Source organism: Pavona decussata, unplaced genomic scaffold (genome assembly GCF_977016875.1).
Source record: "Pavona decussata unplaced genomic scaffold, jaPavDecu1.1 SCAFFOLD_48, whole genome shotgun sequence".
Lineage (NCBI taxonomy): Eukaryota > Metazoa > Cnidaria > Anthozoa > Scleractinia > Agariciidae > Pavona > Pavona decussata.
In genome coordinates this window covers 844333-853890 of record NW_028145470.1, presented here as the reverse complement: position 1 = coordinate 853890, position 9558 = coordinate 844333, and the positions used below count along the sequence as shown (strand labels likewise).

General features: G+C 37.8%; 1 pseudogene; it reads left to right on the top strand.

Moving 5' to 3' along the window:
* LOC146481644 (uncharacterized) lies at nt 1-1349 on the top strand (annotated as a pseudogene).
* Nucleotides 1350-9558: the final 8209 nt, after the last annotated feature.

Sequence of the window (9558 nt, the reverse complement as noted above, 5' to 3'; positions counted from 1 at the left end):
TTACTTGCTTGGTGTACTTTACTTGCATTGCTTGACATACTTTACTTGCTTAGTATTTTTTACTTGCTTCTTGCACTTCACTTCCTTGTTGTACTTAATACTTGCTTGATATACTTTACTTACTTGGCCTACTTTACTTGCTTGATACAGTCTTTACCTACTTGCTTGAATTGGTATTCCCTTACTTCCTTGGCCTACTTTCTATGTACTTCCTTGGCCTACTTCACTTGCTTGCTGTACTTTACTTGCTTGGCCTACTTCACTTGCTTGCTGTACTTTACTTGCTTGGCCTACTTCACTTGCTTGCTGTACTTTACTTGTTTGGCCTACTTCACTTGCTTGCTGTACTTTACTTGTTCGGCCTACTTCACTTGCTTGCTGTACTTTACTTGTTCGGCCTACTTCACTTGCTTGCTGTACTTTACTTGCTTAATGGCCTACTTCACTAGCTTGCTGTACTTTACTTGCTTAATGGCCTACTTCACTTGCTTGCTGTACTTTACTTGCTTAATGGCCTACTTCACTTGCTTGCTGTACTTTACTTGTTTGGCCTACTTCACTTGCTTGCTGTACTTTACTTGTTCGGCCTACTTCACTTGCTTGCTGTACTTTACTTGTTCGGCCTACTTCACTTGCTTGCTGTACTTTACTTGTTCGGCCTACTTCACTTGCTTGCTGTACTTTACTTGCTTGGCCTACTTCACTTGCTTGCTGTACTTTACTTGCTTGGCCTACTTCACTTGCTTGCTGTACTTTACTTGCTTGGCCTACTTCACTTGCTTGCTGTACTTTACTTGTTTGGCCTACTTCACTTGCTTGCCGTACTTTACTTGCTTGGCCTACTTCACTTGCTTGCTGTACTTTACTTGTTCGGCCTACTTCACTTGCTTGCTGTACTTTACTTGCTTGGCCTACTTCGCTTGCTGTACTTTACTTGTTTGGCCTACTTCACTTGCTTGCTGTACTTTACTTGTTCGGCCTACTTCACTTGCTTGCTGTACTTTACTTGCTTGGCCTACTTCACTTGCTTGCTGTACTTTACTTTTTTGGCCTACTTCACTTGCTTGCTGTACTTTACTTGCTTGGCCTACTTCACTTGCTTGCGGTACTTTACTTGTTTGGCCTACTTCACTTGTTAGGCCTACTTCACTTGCTTGCTGTACTTTACTTGTTTGGCCTACTTCACTTGCTTGCTGTACTTTACTTGCTTGGCCTACTTCACTTGCTTGCTGTACTTTACTTGTTTGGCCTACTTCACTTGCTTGCTGTACTTTACTTGCTTTGCCTTTAGTTCCTTCACCTAGTTTACTTGCTTGGCCTACTTTTACTTTTTAATTGACCTGACTTAACTTACTTGCTGTACGTTACTTGCTTGGCCTACTTAACTTGCTTGGTGCACTTTACTTGCTAATGGTATCCTTTAGTTGCATGGTATTCTTAACTTTCTTGACTTTCTTAGTTTAATTTACTTGCTTGTTATTCTTTACCTGCTACATTTATTCTACTTGCTTGCTATACAGTTCCTTGCTTGGCGTACTTTACTTGCTTGACCTTACTTTACTTCTTTCGTGCACTCTACTTTCCTGGCCTACATTTAACTAACCCCCAAACGTAGGAAATCTAACCCCCAAACGTAAGAATATTACTAACCCCCAAACGTTAGAAAACTAATCCCCAAACGTAAGAATTACTAACCCCTAAACGTAAGAAAACTAACCCACAAACGTACGAATTACTAACCCCCAAACGTAATAAATCTAACCCCCAAACAAAAAAATTACTAACCCACAAACGTAAGAAATCTAACCCCCGAACGTAAAAATTACTAACCCACAAACGTAAGAAAACTAACTCCCAAACGTAAGAATTACTAACCCCTAAACGTAAGAACACTAACCCCCAAACATAAGAATTACTAACCCCCAAACGTATAAATTACTAGCCCCCGAACATAAGAAAAGTAACCCCCAAACGTAAGAATTACCTACCCCAAAATGTAAGAAAACTAACCCCCAAAAGTAAGATTTACTAACCCCCAAAGCTAAGAAAACTAACCCCTAAAAGTAAAAATTACTGGCCCAAAACGTAAAAAAACTAACCCCCAAACATAAGAAATCTAACCCCCAAACGTAAGAATAACTAACCCCCAAACATAAGAAAACTAACCCCCAAACGTAAGAATTACTAACCCCCAAACGTAAGAAAACTAACCCCCAAACGTAACAATTACTAACCCCCAAACATAAGAATAACTAACCCCCAAACGTAAGAAATCTACCCCCAAAGGTAAGAATTACAAAACCCCAAACGTAAAAAAACTAACCCCCAAACGTAACAATTACTAACCCCCAAACATAACAATAACTAACCCCCAAACGTAAGAAATCTACCCCCAAAGGTAAGAATTACTAAACCCCAAACGTAAGAAATCTAACCCCCAAACGTAAGAATTACTAACCCCCAAACGTAAGAAATCTAATCCCCAAACGTAAGATTTACCAACCCCTCAACGTGAGAAATCTAACCCTCAAACGTAAGAATTACTACCCCCCAAACGTAAGAAAACTAACCCCCAAACGTAAGAATTACCAACCCCAAAACGTAACAAATCTAACCCACAAACGTAAGAAGTACTATCCCCCAAACGTAAGAGAACTACCCCAGAACGTAAGAATAACTAACCCCCAAACGTAAGATGTACCAACCCCCAAACCTAGGGAATCTAACCCCCAAACGTAAGAAAACTAACCCCCAAACGTACGAATTACCAGCCCCCAAACATAGGAAATCTAACCCCTAAACGTAACAATTACTAACGTAAGAATAACTAACCCCCAAACGTAAGAATAACTAACCCACAAACGTAAGAAATACTAAACCCCAAACGTACAAAAACTAATCACCGAACGTAAAATTTACTCACCCCCAAACGTAAGAATTACTAACCCCCACACTTAAGAATTAGTAACCCCCAAACGTAAGAAAACTAACCCACAAACGTAAGATATACTAAACCCCAAACGTACAAAAACTAATCACCAAACGTAAAATTTACTAACCCCCAAACGTAAGAATTACTAATCCCCAAACGTAAGATAATCTGAACTCCAAACGTAACAATTGCTAACCCCAAAACGTAAGAAATTTAACCCCCAAACGCAAGAATTACTAATCCCACAAAGGTAAGAAATATAACCCCTAAACGTAAGAATTACTAACCCCCGAACGTAAGATAACTAAATCCAAACGTAAGAATTACCAACCCCAAAACCTAAGAAATCTAACCCACAAACGTAAGAATTACTAACCCCCAAACGTATAAAATCTAACCCCCAAACGTAAGAATTACTAACCCCAAACGTAAGAAAACTAACACCCAAACATAAGAATTACTAATCCCCAAACGTATAAAATCTAACCCTTAAACGTAAGAATTACTAACCCCAAACGTAACAAAACTAACCCCCAAACATAAGAATTACTAACCCCAAAACGTATAAATTAGTAGCCCCCGAACATAAGAAAACTAACCCCCAAACGTAAGAATTACTAACCCCAAAATGTAAGAAAACTAACCCCCAAAAGTAAGAATTACTAACCCCCAAACCTAAGAAAACTTACCCCCAAAGGTAAGAATTACTAGCCCCCAAACGTAAGAAAACTAACCCCCAAACGTAAGAACTACTAACCCACAAACGTAAGAAATCTAACCCCCAAACGTAAGAATAACTAACCCCCAAACATAAGAAAACTAACCCCCAAACGTAAGAATTACTAACCCCCAAACGTAAGAAAACTAACCCCCAAACGTAAGAATTACAAAACCCCAAACGTAAGAAAACTTACCCCATAACGTAACAATTACTAACCCCCTAACATAAGAATAACTAACCCCCAAACGTTAGAAATCTAACCCCCAAAGGTAAGAATTACTAAACCCCAAACGTAAAAAATCTAATCCCCAAACGTAAGATTTACCAACCCCTAAACGTTAGAAATCTAACCCTCAAACGTAAGAATTACTAACCCCCAAACGTAACAATTACCAACCCCAAAACGTAAGAAATCTAACTCACAAACGTAAGAAGTACTATCCCCCAAACGTAAGAAAACTAACCCCCAAACGTAAGATTTACCAACCCCCGAACTTAGGAAATCTAACCCCACAACGTAAGAAAACTAACCCCTAAACGTACGATTTACCAACCCCCAAACATAGCAAATCTAACCGCCAAACGTAACAAATACTAACGTAAGAATAACTAACCCCCAAACATAAGAATAACTAACCCACAAACGTAAGAAAAGTAACCCCCAAACGTAAGAATTACTAACCCCCAAAAATAAGAATTACTAAACCCCCAAACGTAAGAAATCCAACCCCCAAAGAATTACAAAACTTCAAACGTAACAAATCTAACCCCTAAAGGTATAAATTACTAACCCCCAAACGTAAGAAATCCAACCCCCAAACGTAAGAATTACTAAACACCAAACGTTCAAACACTAATCACCAAACGTAAAATTTACTAACCCCTAAACGTTAGAAATCTAACCCTCAAACGTAAGAATTACTAACCCCCAAACGTAACAATTACCAACCCCAAAACGTAAGAAATCTAACTCACAAACGTAAGAAGTACTATCCCCCAAACGTAAGAAAACTAACCCCCAAACGTAAGATTTACCAACCCCCGAACTTAGGAAATCTAACCCCACAATGTAAGAAAACTAACCCCTAAACGTACGATTTACCAACCCCCAAACATAGCAAATCTAACCGCCAAACGTAACAAATACTAACGTAAGAATAACTAACCCCCAAACGTAAGAATAACTAACCCACAAATGTAAGAAAAGTAACCCCCAAACGTAAGAATTACTAAACCCCCAAACGTAAGAAATCCAACCACCAAAGAATTACAAAACTTCAAACGTAACAAATCTAACCCCTAAAGGTATGAATTACTAACCCCCAAACGTAAGAATTACTAACCCCCAAACGTAAGAAATCCAACCCCCAAACGTAAGAATTACTAAACCTCAAACGTTCAAAAACTAATCACAAAACGTAAAATTTACTAACCCCCAAACGTAAGAATTACTAATCCCCAAACGTAAGATAATCTGAACCCCAAACGTAACAATTGCTAACCCCCAAACGTAAGAAATTTAACCCCCAAACGCAAGAATTACTAACCCCCACACTTAAGAAATAGTAACCCCCAAACGTAAGAAAACTAACCCACAAACGTAAGATATACTAAACCCCAAACGTACAAAAACTAATCACCAAACGTAAAATTTACTAACCCCCAAACGTAAGAATTACTAATCCCCAAACGTAAGATAATCTGAACTCCAAACGTATCAATTGCTAACCCCCAAACGTAAGAAATTTAACCCCCAAACGCAAGAATTACTAACCCCCAAACGTAAGAAATATAACCCCTAAACGTAAGAATTACTAACCCCCGAACGTAAGATAACTAAACCCAAACGTAAGAATTCCCAACCCCAAAACGTAAGAAATCTAACCCACAAACGTAAGAATTACTAACCCCCAAACGTATAAAATCTAACCCCCAAACGCAAGAATTACTAACCCACAAACGTAAGAAATATAACCCCTAAACGTAAGAATTACTAACCCCCGAACGTAAGAAAACTAAACCCAAACGTAAGAATTACAAACACCCAAACGTAAGAAACACTAACCCACAAACGTAAGAAACCTATCACCCAAACGTAAGAATTACCAACCCCTAAACGTAAGAATTACTATCCTCCAAACGTAAAAAAACTAACCCCCAAACTTAAGAATTACTATCCACCAAAGATAAGAAAACAAACCCCCAAACGTAAGAATTACTATCCCCTAAACGTAAGAAAACTAACCCCCAAACGTAAGAATAACTAACCCCCAAACATAAGAAAACTAACCTCCAAACGTAAGAATTACTAACCCCCTAACGTAAGAAAACTAACCCCCACACGTAAGAATTAATAACCCCCAAACGTAAAAAATCTAACCTACAAACATAAGAATTCCTATCCCCCAAACGTAAGAAAACTAACCCCCAAACGTAGGAATAACTAACCCCTAAACATAAGAAAACTAACCCCCAAACGTAAGATTTACTAACCCCCAAACGTAAGAAAACTAACCCACAAAGGTAAGATATACTAAACCCCAAACGTGAAAAAACTAATCACCAAATGTAACATTTACTTACCCCAAAACGTCAGAATAACTAACCCCCAAACATAAGAAATATAACCTCCAAACGTAAGAATTACTAACCCCCAAACGTAATAAATCTAACCTACAAACGTAAGAATTACTATCCCCCAAACGTACGACAACTAACCCCCAAACATAAGAATAACTAACCTCCAAACATAGGAAAACTAACCCCAAACGTAAGATTTACCAACCCCCAAACGTAAAAAAACAAACCCACAAACGTAAGAATAACGAACCCCCAATCATAAGAAAACTAACCCCAAAACGTAAGAATTACAAAACCCCAAACGTAAGAAAACTAGCCCACAAACGTAAGAATTACTAACTCCCACACGTAAGAAAACTAACCCTCAAACGTAAGAGATACTAAACCCCCAAACGTAAGATATCTAACCCCCAAACGTAAGAATTACTAAATCTCAAACGTAGGAAATCTAACCCTTAAACGTAAGAATTAGTAACCCCCAAACGTAAGAATTAACAACCCCCAAACGTAAAAAAACTAACCCCCAAACTTAAGATCTAGTAACCGCAAAACGTAAAAAAACTAACACACAAAAAAAAGAATTACTAACCCCAAAACGTGAAATAACTTATTACCAAACGTAACATTTACTAACCCCCAACATAAAAAATCTAACACCTGAACGTAAGAATTGCTAACCCCCAAACTTAAGAAAACTAACCCCCAAACGTAAGAATTGCTAACTACCAAACGTAAGAAATCTAACCCCCAAACGTTATCATTACTATCCCCCAAACGTAAGAAATCTAACCCCCAAACGTAAAAATTACAAACCCCCAAACGTAAGAATTACTAGTCCCTAAACGTAAGATAATCTGACCCCCAACCGTAAGAATTGCTAACCCCCAAAGGTAAGAAATTTAACCCCCAAACGCAAGAATTACTAACCCCTGAACGTAAGAAATCAAACCCCCAATTGTAAGAATTACTAACCCACAAACGTAAGAATTACCAAAACCCAAACGTAAAAAAACTAACCCCTTAATGTAAGAATTACTAACCGCCAAACGTACGAATTACTAACCCCCAAACATAAAAAAACTAACGCCAAAACGTAACAATTGTAGCCCCCAAACGTAAGAAATTTAACCCATAACGCAAGAATTACTAAGCCCCAAACGTAAGAAATCCAAGCCCCAAAAAAAGAATTACTAACCCCAAAAACGTAAGAGTTACCAACCCCCAAACGTAAGAAATCTAACCCCCAAACGTAAAAATTACTAACCCCCAAAGGTAAGAAATCTCACCCCTAAACGTAAGAATTACCAACCCCCAAACGTAAGAAAACTAACCCCAAAACGTAAAAACTCCAACCCCCAAATGCAAGAATTACTAACCCAAAATGAAGAAAACCAATCCCCAAACGTAAGAATTACCAACCCCAAAACGTAAGAAAACTAACCATAAAACATAAAAATTACTATCCCCCAAACGTAAGAATTACCAAAACCAAAACGTAACAAAACTAACCCCTAAATGTAAGAATTACTAACCGCCAAACGTACGAATTACTAACCCCCAAACATAAGAAAACTAACGCCAAAACGTAACAATTGTAGCCCCCAAACGTAAGAAATTTAACCCATAACGCAAGAATTACTAAGCCCCAAACGTAAGAAATCCAAGCCCCAAAAAAAGAATTACTAACCCCAAAAACGAAAGAGTTACCAACCCCCAAACATAACAAATCTAACCCCCAAACGTAAAAATTACTAACCCCCAAACGTAAGAAATCTCACCCCTAAACGTAAGAATTACCAACCCCAAAACGTAAGAATTACTAAACCCCAAACGTACCAAAACTAATCACCAAACGTAAAATTTACTAACCCCCAAACGTAAGAATTACTAATCCCCAAACGTAAGATAATCTGAACCCCAAAGGTAATAATTGCTAACCCCCAAACGTAAGAAATTTAACCCTCAAACGCAAGAATTACTAAACCCTAAACATAAGAAATATAACCCCTAAACGTAAGAATTACTAACCCCCGAACGTAAGAAAACTAAACCCAAACGTAAGAATTACAAACCCCCAAACGTAAGAAACACTAACCCACAAACGTAAGAAACCTATCACCCAAACGTAAGAATTACTATCCTCCAAACGTAAAAAACTAACCCCCAAACTTAAGAATTACTATCCACCAAAGATAAGAAAACAAACCCCCAAACGTAAGAATTACTATCCCCCAAACGTAAGAAAACTAACCCCCAAACGTAAGAATAACTAACCCCCAAACATAAGAAAACTAACCTCCAAACGTAAGAATTACTAACCCCCTTACGTAAGAAAACTAACCCCCAAACGTAAGAATTACTAACCCCCAAACGTAAAAAATCTAACCTACAAACGTAAGAATTCCTATCCCCAACGTAAGAAAACTAACCCCCAAACGTAAGAAAATTAACCCCCAAACGTAAGATTTCTAACCCCCAAACGTAAAAAAAAATAGCCCCTAACAGTAAGAATTACTAACTCCAAAATGTAAGAATTACTAAACCCCAAACGTAAGAAAACTAACCACTAAAGGTAAGAATTATTAATCCTCAAACGTAAGAATTACTAACCCCCAAACGTAAAAAAACTAACTTTCAAACTTAAGAATTACTAACCCCAAAACGTATAAAAACTAACCTTCAAACGTAAGAAATACTAACCCCCAAACGTAAGAATTACCAAACCCGAAACGTGAAAAATCTAACCCACAAACGTAAGAATTACTATCCCCCAAACGTAAGAAAACTAACCCCCAAACGTAAGAATAACTAACTCCCAAACCTAAGAAAACTAACCCCCAAACGTAGGAAATCTAACCCCCAAACGTAAGAAAACAAACCCACAAACGTAAGAATAACTAACCCCAAAACATAAGAAAACTAACCCCCAAACGTAAGAATTACCAACCCTCAAACGTAAGAAAACTAACCCCAAACAATAAGAATTACTAACTCCAAAACGTAAGAATTACTACACCTCAAGCGTAAGAAAACTAACCCCTAAACGTAAGAATTATTAACCCTCAAACGTAAGAATTACTAACCCCCAAACGTAAGAAATCTAACCCCTGAACGAACGAATTCCTAACCCTAAAACGTAAAAAAACTAACCCTTAAACTTAAGAATTAGTAACCCCCAAACGTAAGACAACTAACCCACAAACGTAAGAATTACTAACCCCAAAACGTAAGAAAACAAATCACCAAACGTAACATTTACTAACCCCAAAACATAAAAAATCTAACCTGTGAACTTAAGAATTACTAGCCCCCAAACTTAAGAAAA